Below are 17,770 nucleotides of genomic sequence, written 5' to 3'. Positions count from 1 at the left end.
CAAGGAGTCGGCTAGGATATGTTCTCACGCGGGGCTCCCTTGGGGAAGACTCTCCTTCCCAGCTCTTTCTGGCTGTTGGCGGAACTCCGTCCTGTGGCCAAGACACGGAGGCCAGGCGTGCTGCTGGCCAGCGGCTGGGGGCCACCTCACGGCCACGGGGCCCTGAAGTCCCCCCCGCAGTTCACACGGCACCCTGTGCTTCCCCAAGGCCAGCAAGAGAACCTCTCTATGCTGCTAAGCTGCCTCAGCTCACTAAGAGGGAGTCTTATTTATTGCCAAGTTAATCATGGAAGTGACAAAATCATATTTGCCGTATAATTTCATGCAGTCATGAGAGGAACGGCCCATCGCCTTTGCCACATTCTTTTGGTTAGAAGCAAGTCACAGTTCCTGCTCACACTTGAGGGCCATGGATTATACGCTCATACCAGGGGGCAGGGGTCCCAAAAACTTCTTAGATTTCTGCCTCCAATAAAGCTTATTATTAAAAAGCAACGTCCCTCCCTCTCTCCTTCCCTCTCTCTCTTGATCTTCCCCTCTCCCCTCCCACCCAAAATATATATTTTTTAAATTCTAATATCTTCATTACTCTTTCTAAAAATAGTTTTAAAAAATCTATTGAAGTCCATAGTAAAATAGTTTGCCCTGACCACACTTCTCAATATGAAATTTCATCCCATCAGTCTTCTTTAGCTTTGGTTTTTCTTTCCCTGAACCCTGTATCCATTTTTCTTTTATGTATGTTTCTGCATGTATGGCCTGTATTATAGAAAGAGTGTTATTTAATTACCAGGCTCTTTCAGTGACTTAATGAAGGTGAGATAAAAACAAACTAATGGAACGAAGCAAAAATTACCGCCCAAAGAGTTGGCATTCAGAGTGCAACTCATGTTTTCTTTACATCACAAAAACCCTTGTTAGAGTTGAACAGGGCTGATTATTCATCTTTAGATACTGACATATCACAGGAATGAACCACATTCATCTAAGTGAAACCATGAAGAAGAATTTATGTTTTAAGTTCACTGGGTCCAGCCATAACAAATCCATGGACATTTCTTATGTGAAATAGCTGTTCTCAGTCAGACAGTCTATTTATGGGTACAGGATTTCAGACACTATTCGGACATGATGAGAAACGTGAAGTGATATCTATATATATATGTTTGTCATGGGAGGATAACATGTTTTATATAATAAACCTAAAAAGAGAGATTGGAATGTTTCATTTGTCTTAGCTAGGACTCACAATGAAGATCCACCAGCTCTGGGGATGCCTGGACCCGGTTTTCAACCAGTCAAGGATTTCCAAGGCACAGATTTTTGCCCAGTTTCAAACCATGCCCCAAGTGTTTCACCTTCTACCCTATCTTACTTCCCTTTCTTTCTCCTGCTTCTCTTTTCTCCTCCAGCCACAACTTCTCACTTTCTTCATGGACTCCTCCTCCTCTCCCGCCCTAAACATTCATCACCAAACACTCTTCCTTTCTCCATGTTCTGTTGGGAAATTGCAACTCCTTTCATGGATTTTGAAATGAACTCCATGTTGTGGAGATTCAAATTTGATGTCCAACCCCTCAAGGCTGTGCTGTTTCAGACTAGGACACTGTGAAAGGCAGAGTACATGCCCTGTCCCCCAGGAGATTCACATTCTGCCCTCTAGTCCCTGTGGCTATGTTACCCTCCATGGCAAAGAGGGGTAAGTAAGGTCACTAGCCAGTTGACCCCACAACAGAGAGAACATCCTGAACTATCCAGGTAGACCCAGTGGAGTCACAAAGTGTCCTTACATGTGGAAGAGGAAGGGAGAAGAAGAAATCAGAGTAATGCAGTGTGAGAACTGGGCTGGCCCTTGTTGGCTCTGAAGCTGAGGAGGGGCTACTAGCCAAGGAATGCAGGTAGTCTCTAGAATCTTAAAAAAGCAAGGAAATGGGCTCTTCCCTAGGACCCTAAGAAGGAATGCAAGCGTGCTGATACCTTGATTTTAGCCAAACAGGTTTGGGACTTTTGAGCTCCAGAGATTTAAGAAAACAATTTTGCACTGTTCTAGCCACAACCTTTGTCATAATTTAGCTAATACAGATGTCATATATTTGCTGGACATATTCACCTGGCTGAATTACAAGCATCCATCTGAATTCTCCTATTCACCAAGTTGAAAATATGCTGTCCATTTTGTACCCAACCCAGAAAACAGAGGCATCCTTTCTCCGTTCTCTTCCTATCTAACCAATCACCTATTCCAGTCCATTTACCTCAACATATTTTTTAATCTGTTTTCTGACTTCTGCCCCTTCTCCCAGTGTTTTACTTCAAGCCCATCATATCTCATCTGGAGGGTGCATTTGTTATCCTAACTGGCCTTTTGGAATATGCCTTTGACTGCCCTATACCCATGTTCTGCACAGTGAGTGTCAAACGACCTGTTGTCCTTTCTCTTTTGAAACCCTTCTGTTTGTGCCCTTAACTTAGAGAATAAAGTCCAAGCTCACTAGCATGTATGCTAGGTGTTCTGGGATCCAAACCCATCTAACTTCCCTTTCCTGCTGTTTTCCATTTCCTTCCTTACATTCCAGGCACAACTAAATTTTTAGTCTTCCTCTTATACCATGTTATTTGAGGTCTCTATACCTTTCCCAGATGTTTAACTCTGCCTGAGATCTCTTCCCATTTTTCATCTTGAGAGTTCCCATATTATCCTCAGGAAATCTTTCTTAACTCCTCCAGTCTGGGCTAGCACTCTCCAAGTACCTGTAATAAAACATTTTTCACTTGAAATGGAAATGATTAACTCTAAGAAAATAAATTTAAAATGTGTTGCCTTTGTAGATGAGAACGTGAGATAGCTAAACTGAACGCATTTGCTAATGGAACCTTTTGACATTTTGATGGAGTGATGTGGGGCATACTGGTGACACTTATATACTGAAAAGATAGTATAATTATTTACGTGTCATTTCTTTATATAGAGAACGCTGTTCTTAACAGCTGCCAACAGTGGGTCTCTATTCTGGGTGAATATTAAAATCACCAGCCTAATGCCAATTAATTAAAAACAGCTGGGGATTGGGATGCTGCCCCAGAATTATTTCAGAGTGCCTAGAAGAATCTCATGTGCAGCCAGGGTTTAGAACCACTGGCTCTGAGAAATGCCCACAAGCTGTTAAGGCTGACTGGAACCTCCATCTGATCGGGTGTCACATTTCTAACATAGAAGAGGTTGATGCTGCAGCTGCAGCTTCCTCTGTTCAGCTTTATCCATGGTTTCTCTGGCTCTGAGTAGGCTTTTCTTTGTTCCTGCAGTCTTTTGTTAAGTTATTTCATTCATTCTCCTCTCTTGAAAATGTCAATTAGAGGTTAGTGATGCCCAAATGAATATCCTACTGTAGACCTCTCTTCTGAGCTGTAGACTCACACTTCCTCTAGGATGGATCTCAAATTTGTTTCCAAAACTGATGACTCGATTTTTTTTCCTGAAAACTATACTCCTTTCCCAGTTTTCAAGATCTTCATAAATGGTACCAATATTTACCTAGTTTCTCAAGTCAGGCATCTCGGAATCATTCTTTCACCTCTTTCTCTCAACTGCTAAGTCTTGGCTACTTGGTCTCTTAAATGTATCCCTGTAGACCTCTTTTTTTTTAATCTCAACTACGTCTGATTCTAAAGAGCTTGCATTGTCTCTTGCTTGGACCTTAGTGACAACCACCTAAGCAGCCCCCTGATTCCCCTCCTGCTTCCATCAATTCATTTTCACACAGCTGTCAAAGCAGTCCTTAAAAAAATAAATCGGATAAAAGCCTGCCTACCAGCGTGGGACAGGACGTTGCCTTTTCCTAAAAGTCATGAGACTGGCCCTGGCAGGGATGAGCCTGGCCCTGGCATTGCGGAACTGAGAATGCCTTTATGACCAAAAGGGGGAAAAGAAATGAAGCAAAAAAGAGTTTCAGTGGCTAAGCAATTTCAAATAGAATTGAGAGGTCATTCTGGAGGTTACTCTTATGCAAGCTTCAGCCAGATGTTTACAAATTGCCATGGTATGCCCCAACCAACAGTATTCCTGAAAACCCTGAAAAAAACTCGGGGTTCTATCTAAGACTTGATGAAAGTTTTACTTATTAAGTTTCTTTTTCAGAAACTTGAAACCTCCAGATTGTTCCTATGCCAGAGTAGCCCTGAAACTCAGAGATACCAGTCTCTCTTAGAACATCAATTAGTTGCATCCCCCTACCCCATAATGTCAACACCCTTTTTCAACATGAAGAAGTTATAAAGGTCATTGTCCAAATATCCCTGAAGGTGGAGAGAATGACCAGGAGGAGGTATATCAGAGAAGTTAGGATTGAACAAATGAGTATGACTTACTGAATCATTATACAGATATTTCTTTTTAGTTTCTAGTGTATTATAATAGCCAGAAGAAAATACCTGAAACTCTGGAATGTAACCCATACTATACTTTGAAATTAGTTCTATAATGTCTTGTTAAACTATACTTTGAAATTTGTTACTTCTGTCTATATATGTTATATTTCACAATAAAAAATGGTTTAAAAATGCTATGTTTACAATGAAGGGAGAGGTTGCATGTGTTTATTTTTACTAAAATATCTACAAGGTACCAAATTGCAGAAGGTGTTTGTTATCTCAGAAGAAGTCAGCAAATTTAGATTACTTGTCTTTCTTTGTAAAAGAAAAATGGGTAAGTTGACTTAACGTTCAACAGTTCTTTTATTTTCATTACAGTGAGGTGACCAGCAAACCTTGATGTGATGCAAAAGATTGTCTTGGTCACCCCCCATCCCATTGCAAATTATAGAAAAATTATACTTTCAATGTGGTGTTTCTGTAATTTTAAATACAATCAATTCTGTTATTGTTTTTTTTAAAGGCTCCCTACCTCTTCTTAAGGCTTTTGATGACTTTCTTTGGCACTTGGAATAAACCCCGTGGTCTACAAAACTCTGTACCTCCTAGCTCCTGCAGAGATAGTCAAACTGTTCTTGAACTGCTTTATGCAAACAGCTTATCAACTTGTTATTGTTAATTTCCTCCATTTGGAGGTAAGCTCTTCAAACCTATGGAACGTGTCTGCCAGGTGGGCCTTGCACAGTGCCTGGGAAATAGCCAGCACTCAACATAGTGTGTTCTCTGAGAAAGGAGAGAATGGTCCTTCGGTGTATCATGTGAGACCTAATTTATTTTTGTAAATTGTGATTCTAGCATTTAACACATGATTTTTAGGAAAAGGCAGTCTATTGTTCAATGACATCAATCCTTCTGGGGTTGGAGAAAGCAGAGTTGGAAATGCTAAGTAATACGTTTTGATAGTTATGTAAACACAGTAGAAAGGTAAGGATTTAGATTATCTGTCTTTTGAAGTGATAAGATACAAATAAAGAGTACATTTCTTGGGGGGGAAAAAAGGAAACAAAATACAGGCACTTAACCAAATTCAAATCAAAGTAGGTTTTAGTGGCAGCAAAAGCTCAGGCTCCCTTGGCAACTGTAGGTGGTGACTTATTGCAGGTAGTGACACTAAGTCACCACCCAATTTTGATTTGGCTGAGTAGGATATACTAGCTGAAAGCGAGAACTGAACTACGGGTAAGGATAAGGATTTTGGAGAAGTGAAGTATATGAAAGCGGCACAGAGGAGATCTGCTCCTACAGGGTCCATCTAAAATTCGGAGAGAATAGAGAGAGCTTGAAAGAAGAAATATCTGTCTCCCCACGAAACCTACAGTAAACTCCCTGTTGTTGAAATTGTTTGGGAGAATCCTTACAGTGATGAATTTGGCCTTAAGGTTGATAAAATGAGTTCAAGTACTTTTTGAATTCCACTTGTGTGAAGGTGTTTTAAAGCTATCTGATTTTTTAAAGTGTGGATCCTTGAATGAGCACTATGAAAGGGATTTGGGGAATTATGAAACTCCAGTTAAGAGACAAAAACCATACCAGTAATTTGAAAAGGGAAAACTGAACATAAAGAATGATTACTAATAAGGGATTCACTTCTAATAAAGAATGCTCTATTAAGATAGAATGAAAGAGAACTCTGGAAAAGCACAGGGCTGAGAAAAGGGTCCTGAAGGAAGGAATAAAGTTGGGCTGGAGAATCTCCACAACGCTGGGAGTCAGACCAAGTGAGAGAGTGTGGCTCAGCCAACAGGTAGTGAGGACGTTTTCTTGGGTGTCCCAGGACAGAGCTGGTGCATAGTCAGTGGATTGGCACTGCCATGCAGAACACCATAGGCTGGGGTCAACAAGCAAGTCACGGGAGGGCCACCCCCAGTGGGTGTCGTAGATGGACCGGGGGTGCATGTATGGAAGGAAGCTCTGTAGGAGGAGCCCGTCCTCCAGCAGTATCCCTTAGCACTCTCTACTGACAAAGTTAACATCAGACCTGCTGCCAGAGGAGAAACGTTTAAAAGCTCCAGCTCTGAGAATCACAAAGTGAAGCAAAGAAGGGTGCATTTGGGGTTGAAGGGCAATGAACTGAAAACCGGCTTAGGAAGCAGCCTTCCCCCAGCGGGCCCAGGCCCTATCGATACCAGGCAGACCTCTTATATTGCAGGAGATCGCTTAGAATACTTCCTCCTGCGCCAAGGCCGTTAGGGCTGTTGCTAAAATACAAATATTTTGGGAGAGGGAGCACAATTTACAATTAGCATGCTGTATTTTAGAATCAAAGGGGACTAACTGATGATACTTCAGCTTCATGTTCTTATTTTAAAAGAATGCTTAGAAATAACTGGTTACTAGATTTCTTAGTTATCTCAAAGATGAGCCTTCAGAAAATGGTGGTAGCATAAATTCTTAAAGCGTCAGTTATGGTAAAAACTGCTCTGCAGGTAATGAAATAAGGCCTGTTCCCTTTGCTGCAATTAATTCCCTGCTGGACTCACTCAAAGCTTTCCTTTTGGTGGTTTTTTTGTCACAGTAAACAATCTGGTTGAAACCCTTGGCATACTTTTATCCCAAAGTCAGGCATTTGGAATTAGAAGACAGTATCCCTGTATCTATCTATCTATATATATATACATATATATATATATATATAAACATTATAAAATTATTTGTCAAAACTATAGATATTAAAAAACAAAAACTACGGATATTTTCATGACCCCAATTTATAACTCTGAGAAGAACTGAATTCTAAAAATGAAATAAGAATGAGCAATGTATCACCCCATTAAAAAAAATTAATGAAATATTTAGTCCTAAATATTTCTAAATATTTAGAAAAATTAGCAATTCATAGCTTGCTGTTGACTTTGTGGGAAATCATGTATATATACGATCAATTTCCCATTATATATATATAGCATATATTTCCCATTATATATTTATTTTATATGCATTATATGTGATCATTTATATTTCCCATTATATAACCATAATGCATGTTATATATGTATGCATAATATACATTTCCCAGGTGTGTGTGTATACATATAACTATATAGTTATTTATATATATATAAGACTATTAGTAAGAGGGTGTATTTTCATTTAGTCTCTGAAGATCTAAATAATCTTTCGCTTGTACTCAGAACATTTAACTTGGAAAGAGCATGTTCAGGCCGGCACAGTCTGGTTGCTTTTAGTTTTCAACAGTGCCGAGACGCATCCATATTTTATTACAGACTATGTAATGGAACTGATTTGCAGATGAATATTTATTTAATGCAGTCAAATTAATGCTGATGCAAATTAGCCATCTGTCTTTTATGGAGTTTGGGCTCTCAACTCTTGGACCTGCAGACTTAGAAGAGAAAACAAATGAAAAGATGAGATGACTGGAGAGCAGAGAAAAAGCTTTTAAATTCTGAGTATACAGGAAAAGGTAATGCCAAAAACACTTTGAAGATTACCTTATTAGCATGAATAATCTCTTTCTGCTTCTCAGGGATCAAAAAACATCAATTTTGGTAAAAACTTCAGCTTCCCCAGCCTTACTGGGCCTGTCAGCAGAGGAGAGACCCTTCATTCCTCTTTGAGTTCTGAGCGGATTTGTTATAGAGCCCCTGGGTCTCAGGGCCCCCACCCCTTTCTCACATTCAGCATTCCTAATTCAAAGCTTCTAGGAGGTTTTTCTCTTTAACTGCCTGCTCTAGAAAAAGGCTCATCTCTTTGCTTTTGGAATCGAAACACCGCACTTTTACTTCTCACTTTTGAAAAAGGAGTCATACAGAAAAGAAAGAGGGTTCTTTATTTTTCGGGTCATAAGGAGTAGCCTCTCAGGATTCATGCAAGGGGTCTTTTAGCCCATTTTAAAGGCTAGTTAATGAAATCAGCCTAGTAATTTTCAGAACAAATAAAGAAAGCAAATGAATACCCAGTTAGCTTTCTGATTGAATGGGTCCAACTGTCCTGGGTCTTTAGGCCATTCAGTTCAACCTTTGTCAATTGTACTTTTCTTCTTCTATTTTATTTTCCTTAAAGAGCTTCCAGGCCTCCACACACACAAGGATTCCTTTGCTCTCTGCCAGTGGGCTGTGTCCCCCACTATGGACTTTTGATCTGGAAAGGCCCGGGGAATGAAGCCCCCTTCCAAAGGTCACACCACCTGTACTGACCTTCCAGTGCTGTACAAAAGAATGACCACCCTTGCTTTCGAATGGCATTGACATGAAAAACGGCTGTCCCTGTAGCCTCACCATCCTGGAGCTTTGTGTGAGAATTGAGGTTCCCTTCAGTGCACTCCTAGGTAAGGTCATGGATGGCTCTGGGTGTGTGCATTATTTATTGTTGCTCCTTCCTCAAGAGAGAGAAGGCAGGATGGGATAGATAGCTGGATTCCCAGTGTCTAGCCCAGTCTGAGATTGAATGTGCACTTTTTATCAGCCCCTGCTATCTGAGCAGTTAATGCATTCGGCCTAGTGAACGCTGAGCTATGACAGGCCAAGATTTTCCTTTTGCACATTTGCTGCTATGTCAAAGTACCAAATTAAGATAACTAAAGACTTCATTACATATCCAGGTGGTTGGATTCAGGTCTGAATTTATTTGAAAATAGAGAAGATGATTATTAACGATGGTGGTTTCTAGCAAATATTAAGAAAATAAGTCTTCCTTTTCATGCCATTGGTGTTTATTGGAAATGCTGTGATTGTTTAATTCAAGAGTAAGCAACTAGTGCAATACAACCTGTAGTTCATTTTCTCCCAAATTCCAGAAGGTCTGCGGTGAATAAATCTTCCAAGAGGAGAGCGTAAGTTTAACGGGTAACTTGATGTGGGGCAGGAGGGAGCAGGTGAGTTGAAAGTGAAGCACACAGTGGGAAACAGCAGAGTCCCAGGAAACAGCTGGCAGGGGAAACAGCCGGCAGGGGAGACAGCCTGTATCCCCAGGACTGGGGCCTTATCAGGTGCATGTATTTCTGGGGTCTATTTTTATAGCAACAGCACACTATCCTTAGCGTGAATTCTAACTCTGGAATATAATTACCATGATGTGAAAAATGACGGCCTTCACTGAAATGATAAAAATAGCGTCTGTTAAGATAACTTTGGCAGAGTTCCCAGGTTTCATTACTTAAGAAAAATAATGATGTGCTAGTCCCTGAAGAAAGTAATCTCTAAGAAAATTTTAATAATGACTAAAGTGTAAAGCCATCACATAAATCTGAGAATATCCAATGACTAACTTTCTTGGCTTTATCAGCAATTTCTTGTCCCTTCCAGGTAGATCACAGTGAAATTTTTTTTTAAAGAACAAAGTTCACTCTTAGCTCAGAAATTCCTTCTACGACTGATTCTTTATTATATAGGGTTCATCTCAGTGAAGAAAATAAATATAAAGGAAAAAAGTACATGGCAAAATTACATATTTTTAAGTAAGATTTGCATAAGGTATGTAGAGCAAGGAGAGTTTACAGGCTATGAATAAGGTAGTTTAAATTTTTTGAATGGTCTCCACAGGTGGGGATCAGCCAATACCAACTCAAGGCATTGTCTCCGAGAACTGTTCTTCTCCAGTGTTCAGGGCCACCAGTTAAAATGCAGGATGGCCAGTTAAGTTTGAATTTCAGATAAGCAATTTTTTTAGAGCATGGAGCATACTCACACTAAAAAACATATTCATTATTTATCTGAAATTGCTATATAATGGAATTTCCTATGGTTTTCTTTGCTAAATCAGTCAACCCTAGAAGTGTTGCATATTTTTACGTGCGATGTTATTTAATTAAACACACACACACACACTCTACACACACACACAAAGAGATTTGACATCCCTGTATAACAGTTGGTCCACATCCTGTAACAAAGAACGATGGACTGTGTGGTGGTTGCAGGATGTCATATAGATAAACGTGGGAAATGATGCCTACTATACTCTGTGCCTAAAGATTCAAAACACACATTGTATAGTAAAGCCTCTAAGAATTCCTAAAGTGAGGAAATTTTCAAAACTTGTCTTTCTTTGCCCAGCGGTGAATCATCTTATTTTACCAGAGAACTGGCTGGTTGTCTTCAATTTACTGGGGACACTGAATTTACTGGTGGTTTTTCCTTTATGGGTTTGGGTGTGGGCGCACATGTTTTTGCATCACATGCCTCCAGGACATATTAGGTAATAGGAATGAAGGTAAATTTGAGGATTATAATTTCTGCACAGTTTATTTCCAGCCAACACTGAAAAATATCCCCTGCCTTTAATTTCTATTTAACCAGTGTCTCCTGAAATCTTGGCATTTGTTGTTGGGGAAAGGGGAGGAAATGGTCTCATCTGCCTTCTGGGTCATTCTCCAGACGTCAAAATGACCTTATTTAAAATATATTTTCCTAGTAAATATTGAAACTGTACAGAAGGTTATTCATAATACCTACAGCCGTAAAAGTAACCAGTGAGGACTGAGTTTTCCAGATGTTACATACCAAACATGATTCAAAATAACGAGGAAGTGTCAACTCTGAGAAGGCTCAAATCAGCCGTGTAATTTTACCAACATCTTATTACTTTCACGTGTTATCACCCATCGCTGTATAAGTGGTGTGTCATTCTAAGATATCAAAAATAAGTCTCTGCTCAAAATTGTCTCCACTGGTTTCCTGGGGTTTGAAATTCAACACTTCTGAATACATTCTACTGCTTTTCATTTTGAGTATTGTATTTGTTACAAATCTGCACTTGGGCTTGGACTTAGATTAAAATTTTGGTTTTGTCATTTTTTCGCCATGTGACCCTGAATAACATCCATGATTACTTTAACTTGCTAGCTCATCTGTGACCTGGTAAGTGTACAGTAAGCGCCCCTATTCAGAGTCACTTATGAGGGTGAAATGTGATAATGCATGTAAAGCACTTAGCTTTAATTACCGGACAATAGCATCATCATTATTAGTGTGTGTGTATTTTCACTGAGTGTTGTCACTGATGTTGGTGGAGCTGTCACATTCAAACATCCGCGCTGGTGTTAATCCTGAGAATGCATTTGTCCTATCTGCTCCTGGGGATCGGTCTTGGTTGAGATGGCGAGAGTTTAGACTGCTGAGGATGGGAGGAGGGAGCCACCCAAGGTAAGGAAAGGAAAAGCAAAGACAACTGAGGATAAACCTCTCCTATGTAATCATTTTGCCAAGGAACAATGCTGCCTCCATGGAAGCTTTCTTTTTCACAAGATTTTGTGAAGAGGGCATGTCAAGGGGCTCAGTTCAGTGCCTTGGGCATTTATTCTATGCCCTCTGCCCCACTGCCTGTTAGTCTGTCTCTCCTAATCTTGCTTTATTTTTCTTCTCTTCACAGCATTTCTATCTGATTATTGATCTTTTTCTTCTCGTTAGACTATAAGTTCCATGCAGGAATTGTTTGTTTTGCTTATTGCTCTATCCCTGTTGCAATATTGGTTAAATAAGAGAGTAAGTGAATGAATGAATGAATGTGTTGTGTGTTGGATTCAGTGTATCCACAAGCAGTAATGGACTGATTTAACTGACTATTTAATCATTTCTGAACTTGCACCTTTAGAAGAAATATATATCTAAGAAATATTTATCAAAGTTACACGTAAAGCATGAAGAGAAGAGAGCCTTTTAGTATGTCAATCACCCACACTTTTCCTTGTGTCTGTAAGTTTTGGATAATCCTTAAAATATAGCTATGACCGTCTTTAATTCAACAGACATGTGTTTATTACCTACTGCATGCTACATGATTCTGTATATTGTATATTATCATATCATACATTCTAAGTTACGTATTATATATGCATGCTAGTATCATATAGAGTGTTCTGGTTGAAATCACTCTCATCTGGTTCTAGAGCTGAAGGTGGGCACATCTGTGCAGGCAACCCTCCTTAGACCATCCAGTAAGGGGTCAACCCGGACTCCACGTAGGGCAGAGTGCAGGGCTCAATTCTGAAACCCTCCAGGGCACTTAAAAAAGGGGAAATGCACCATCTGGGTTTAAACTACTCATTCCCAGGCAAGACCTTCTCACACTCATCACACACTTTTTGTGCCCTTTCTTGGGGTGGTTTTTGTTTTAAATAATTAATTATAAAAACATGCTCATGTAGTCCTTTTGTCTGAGTCGTGGACCAGTATCCAAAATTATTAGCTGATTTTGTTTTTTTTGTTGTTTGTTTTATTGTGTTCTGTTTTTGCTTTTAATCTTTGGCCCCCCTAGTTGGACAGAAAAGAAATGCATTGATATTTATTAATTAATTAATGTATTAATATTTATTGTATATGTTTATTAATATTACTGTGACTTGAGAAGACAAATGGCCCAGGGGGATCCGCCTGAGGGAGAGGGAAAGGAAAGGTCCCTTTGAGGAAGGAGAGGCATCGGAAAGCTCACATACATAGAGCTATGATACACGGGGTACAGAAATGAGTGTATAATCATTACCTAAAACTATGAAAGAGCAAGATGTTCTTCAATGAAGACGATGAATGTGCTTAAGCAGGAGACCCGTCGCCCAACCCTGCCACACCTGCTGGAACTGTCTCCTGGGAGTGGTGGGGTCTGAGCCCCTACGCCAGTCTGACCTTTGGAAAGCAGTGGGAGGCTGGGGGCCTAGCAGGCACGGGGAGCCTTGGGGGGGGAGGTGTCTCCACGGCACCTCCGGTCCAGTCGATGCCCCAATGGCCAGGCTTCACAGACCCGTGGGGTTAGGGGCCCTTACGGCTTTCCATGACACTGGAAAAAGCCAGTGTTACCGGTAAGTGCTGGAAATAATTCACCACCCAAAGAAGTAAATAATAAACCTGGCAGTAATGTGCCTCCTGCAAAGTCAAAAACATTACACAAGTGGTTGGGAATTTCTTGTTCATAAATAATCCTGTGCTCTTCAACCCTCTCGGCGCTCCCCTTCTGTCAACAGTTTGCCATCCTTGGGGCCTGTTTGGATTGCTCAGGTGTTGGCAGTCCAAGCAAACTATAATATGTCAGAAAAGAGACTCGTCAGCACACAGCATCGTTTGGCAAAATTTCCACTGACTGGAAGATAATAAATCACCTTTTGAAACAAAGGACATGGAAATGAAAAGTGAGAGTGACTATCCACTCGGAGTTACTAAAGAAAAAACATTTGGGCTTAGAAAATCATGTTTTCTGATTTGAGGATTCTACAGCTCAGGAAAACTATGGAAATAAAGGGTACAGTTACTGAATTCAAATACCCAAGTGACTTTTATGTGCAGTTATATTCTTCAGAAGTTTTAGAATACGTAAACCAACTTTCAGTGAGCTCAAAAGAAACACATGCAACTATGGTGCAGGAAGAAAATTATGTTCCTATTAAAGGAGAAGTTTGTGTTGCCAAGTACACTGTTGATCAGACGTGGAACTGAATAATAATACAAGATGCTGATGTGCTGCAGAAGGAGGCACAAGTCTTATATAGTGATTATGGAAATGAAGAAATAATTCCACCTAACAGAATTCACCAACTAAACAGAAACATGACTCGTTTCCTCCTTGTGCCGTGAAGTGCTTTGTGGCCAATGTTATTCCAGCAGAGGGGAATTGGAGCAATGATTGTATCAAAGTGATTAAATCATTGCTAAAAGAGGAATACTGCTCCATAAGGATTACTGACATCTTAAAACAGGAACTGGTTACCTTTGCTGTAGACATTATGCTGCCAAATTCAGGGAAACTCTTAGACCATATACTTATAGAAATGGGATATAGCTTGAGACCCAAGGGGCAAAATCCTAAGAAGCAAAGTTGCAGATCAAAAAGGTGATCCTGAAGATGCTGGAAAATTGACAGCTGAAGAGAAAATTGTTGTAGACAAAAGAGACCTAGTGCCCAAAGTATTAGCTTTGAATGTAGGCGACAAGTTTCGTGGTATGGTGGCCCACATTCAGACTTCAGCAGACTTCTTTTGTCAACAACTACAATGTGGCCATAAAGTTGCTGACCTTCAGGCATCCTTTAGTAAGTGCTATGGTCAAGTGTCTCCATGCTCTGACTTTTATCCAACCATCAGTGATGTCTGTTGTGCTCAGTTCTCAGAAGATGATCAGTGGTACTGTGCCTCTGTATTAGCTGACACATCAGAAGAATCTGTGTTGGTCGGATATGTAAATATGGAAACTAAAATTCTTAGTTTGACAAGACTTTGTCCCATAATTCTAAAGCTGTAGGAATTGCCAACTATAAAGGATGTTCTGGCAGGAGTAAAGCCATCATTGGGAATTTGGACTCCAGAAGCTATTTGTCAGATGAAAAAAATGGTACAGAAGAAAATGATCACAAGTGAAAGTGGTAGAGAAATTAGAAAACAGTTTTCTAGTGGAGCTTACTGATAAATCAATGACACCTAGCATCAGTGTTACCAAAGTCCTCCTAGAAGCAGGCTTTGCCATGGGAGAGAAGGAGACAGTGACAGGTAAAGCCAGTGACATGAAGGAAGCTGGTGTTCCCTTGGATGTAGAAGCAAAAGTAAGTCCATTGGAGTGGTCCTGGGTTGAAGTTGCCATTGACCAAACAGTAGGTGTTGTGTCTGGAGAATTTTATTGCCATATGCTTAAAGAGGATTTGTTGAAATCAGAAAATCTCTAGCAGAATATTGCCAGAAGAAGTTGCTTAATGGCAGAAATAGGGCAACTGTGTGCTTTTTTTTTTGCAGGTGATGGCAATTGGTATCGTGCTTTAGTCAAGGAAATCTTACCAAGTGGAAATGCTAAAGTACATTTTGTTGATTATGGAAATATTGAAGAAATTACTGCAAGTGAACTTCAGATGATTTCATCAACATTTTTAAACCTTCCATTTCATGGGATACAGTGCTGGTTAGTAGATATACGGCCTAGAAACAAACATTGGACTAAAGAAGTCATAGGAAGATTTCAGATGTGTGCTGCACGGATAAAACTCCAAGCAGAGTGGTTAACATCACTGAAAATGGGGTGGGAATTGAATTCACTGATATTTCCACTTCTTATCCCAGAATGATCAGTGATGTTCTGATTGATGAACATCTCATTTTAAAAGCAAGTTCACTACATAAAGGCTTGCAAAATAACAGACCTGTGAATAAACGTGATCTTCAAATTGACACCCAGGGGCTTCAGGCCATCTCTTCAGCTGAGCAGTGGAAGTCAGTACAGTTGCCAGTTAATAAAACTGTACAAGCAAACACATTAGAAATTATAAATCCAATTTTGTTCTATCCTTTACCAAATGAGATGTCAGAAGACCAGGGAAAACTATGTATATTGACAGCTGAATTGTTAGAATATTGCAATGCCCAGAAAAGTCACCTGTCCTATAGACCAAGAATTGGAGATGCATGTTGTGCCATGTACACCAGTGATGATTTCTGGTACCATGCCATTGTTCTGGGCACGCCAAATGCTGATGTGAAAAGTGCTCTGTATGAACTGTGGACACATGGAAACTGCCTCTTTCCAGAGTGCAGCTGATCCCCTCCAGCCACCTGGAGCTCCTTTTCCAAATTATTATATGTTTGCTTGACGCGCTAATGGAATTGAATGGGAGCTCTTCTCAGTTAATAATAGAGCTACTAAAAAATTCCATGTTGAATCATAATGTAATGCTTTCTGTTAAAGGAATTATTAAGAACGCCCATATGATAATGGTTGAAAAATGTTCTGAGGAGGAGTCTGTTAATGTAGCGGGTAAAATGGTGATGTATGCTCTGGCAAAAACCATCACAAATAAAAAGCAAAGTGCTTTAAATAAAGAAAAAATATATAGGATGAATTGCTGCTGCACAGAGTTACGGAAACAAGTTGAGAAACATAAACAGATTTTTCTCTTCCTCTTAAGCAATCCAACCAATCAAAATAAATTCACTGAAATGAAAAAACCAATGAAAGTTAAGTAAGTTAAATTGATGTTATTTGCCACTTAACCACCAGTAGTATCATCTCTATATTGTCAGGATAGATCTGATTGAGTGGAACCTGTTGTAAGACTACTTTATTTTGTGATCTAATGATCTGAGGCTGGTTGTAATTTTTTTTTTTTTTTTGCTTGCCTTTCTAGGTTTTATTTGATAGTCTTCCTTTGGCAGTGCTAAAGGAACTGAGTCCAGGGTAATTCATATGTAGAGGGACTTGGAAAAAAATGTTGTGATACCACTCTAATTGAATAATCAAATTCAACTTCACCAAAAGTAGAACAATGTCAATCATTGCCTTTTGCCTCGTGATGTGATGCACTGAGAAAGACATATCACCACATAAGTAGTAATTTATCCAAAATATTTAGCTTTAATCTAATGAGGAGGAAACAATTAGACAAATCCTTTTTCCCAAAAAGTAAGCATTTCCTAATTTCCAACACCATTTTGGGCCTATTTTTGAATTTTATGTTTGTTTGGTTTTTTTTTGCATGGGCAGGCACTGGGAATCGAACCCAGGTCTCCAGCACAGCAGGGGAGAACTCTACCTGCTGAGCCACTGTGGCCCGCCCGATTTTTGAACTTGATGTATTCTGAATATTATGCCTGTGAGGCCCAGGCTTGCTGAACACAGGGATGTTCTGTAAGACCGCTGGCCTCCTCTCAGCAAAAATGTTAATTTTATGAAAGAAAATAGATGGCTCGAGAACCCTTCTAGACTAAAGAGATATAAAAACACTTAACAACCACGTATAATCCATGATCCTTGGTTGGGTCCTGGGTTGGAAATAACAATGGTATTATTCTTAAGATAACGGAAATACAGAATATGGACGGCATAATAGATTATTATTTTGTACTATTGTAAAACTTCCTGAGTATACTGTGGCTACATAGGAAAATGACTTTGTTCTTAAAATACATATTGAAATATTTAGGGTGCCAGGTTGTCCTAAACTAATTTTATAATTCTTCAGAAAAAAAAATGCATATGTAGAAGTAGAAAGAAAGAGATATAGCAAATGTGAATAAATGTCAATAATTGGTGAATCCCGGTAAAGGGAATAAGGATTTTCATTGTGCAACTTTTATAACTTTTCTATAGGTTTGAATTTTTCAAAGTAAACTAAGGTGCTGTCTAACAGATTCTTGTATATTCTGTTTCCTAAAAATTTTTCACCTAACAAATTTTGCATCCATAAATGTGTCTTACCTGAATCAACTATTATAATGATAGTTAAAAAAAAAACTGTTGTAAAATAAAGCTTAGCCTTAATTCTGCATCTCTAGATTTGAAATTAACACTTGCACATGCCTATCAACATGTTAGCACTTTTTATGAAGAGTTTATAAGGGGCAAAGAATGGAAAGTAGTTGTGCTAATAGTATATTTTATTTATAAGAAAACAAACAACATAGTTCCTTCTTTGGCTT

General features: G+C 39.4%; 1 long non-coding RNA gene and 1 pseudogene across 1 annotated transcript in view; both read left to right on the top strand.

The window, feature by feature from the left end:
* Positions 1-17,770, top strand: part of LOC143670722 (uncharacterized) — a 262,410-nt gene that overhangs the window by 163,313 nt on the left and 81,327 nt on the right. The gene's annotated exons all lie outside the window — the stretch shown is intronic.
* LOC143671060 (tudor domain-containing protein 1 pseudogene) lies at positions 19-16,714 on the top strand (annotated as a pseudogene).

Source organism: Tamandua tetradactyla, chromosome X (assembly GCF_023851605.1).
Source record: "Tamandua tetradactyla isolate mTamTet1 chromosome X, mTamTet1.pri, whole genome shotgun sequence".
Classification (NCBI taxonomy): Eukaryota; Metazoa; Chordata; class Mammalia; order Pilosa; family Myrmecophagidae; genus Tamandua; species Tamandua tetradactyla.
This window is presented reverse-complemented; position numbering and strand designations above follow the sequence as displayed.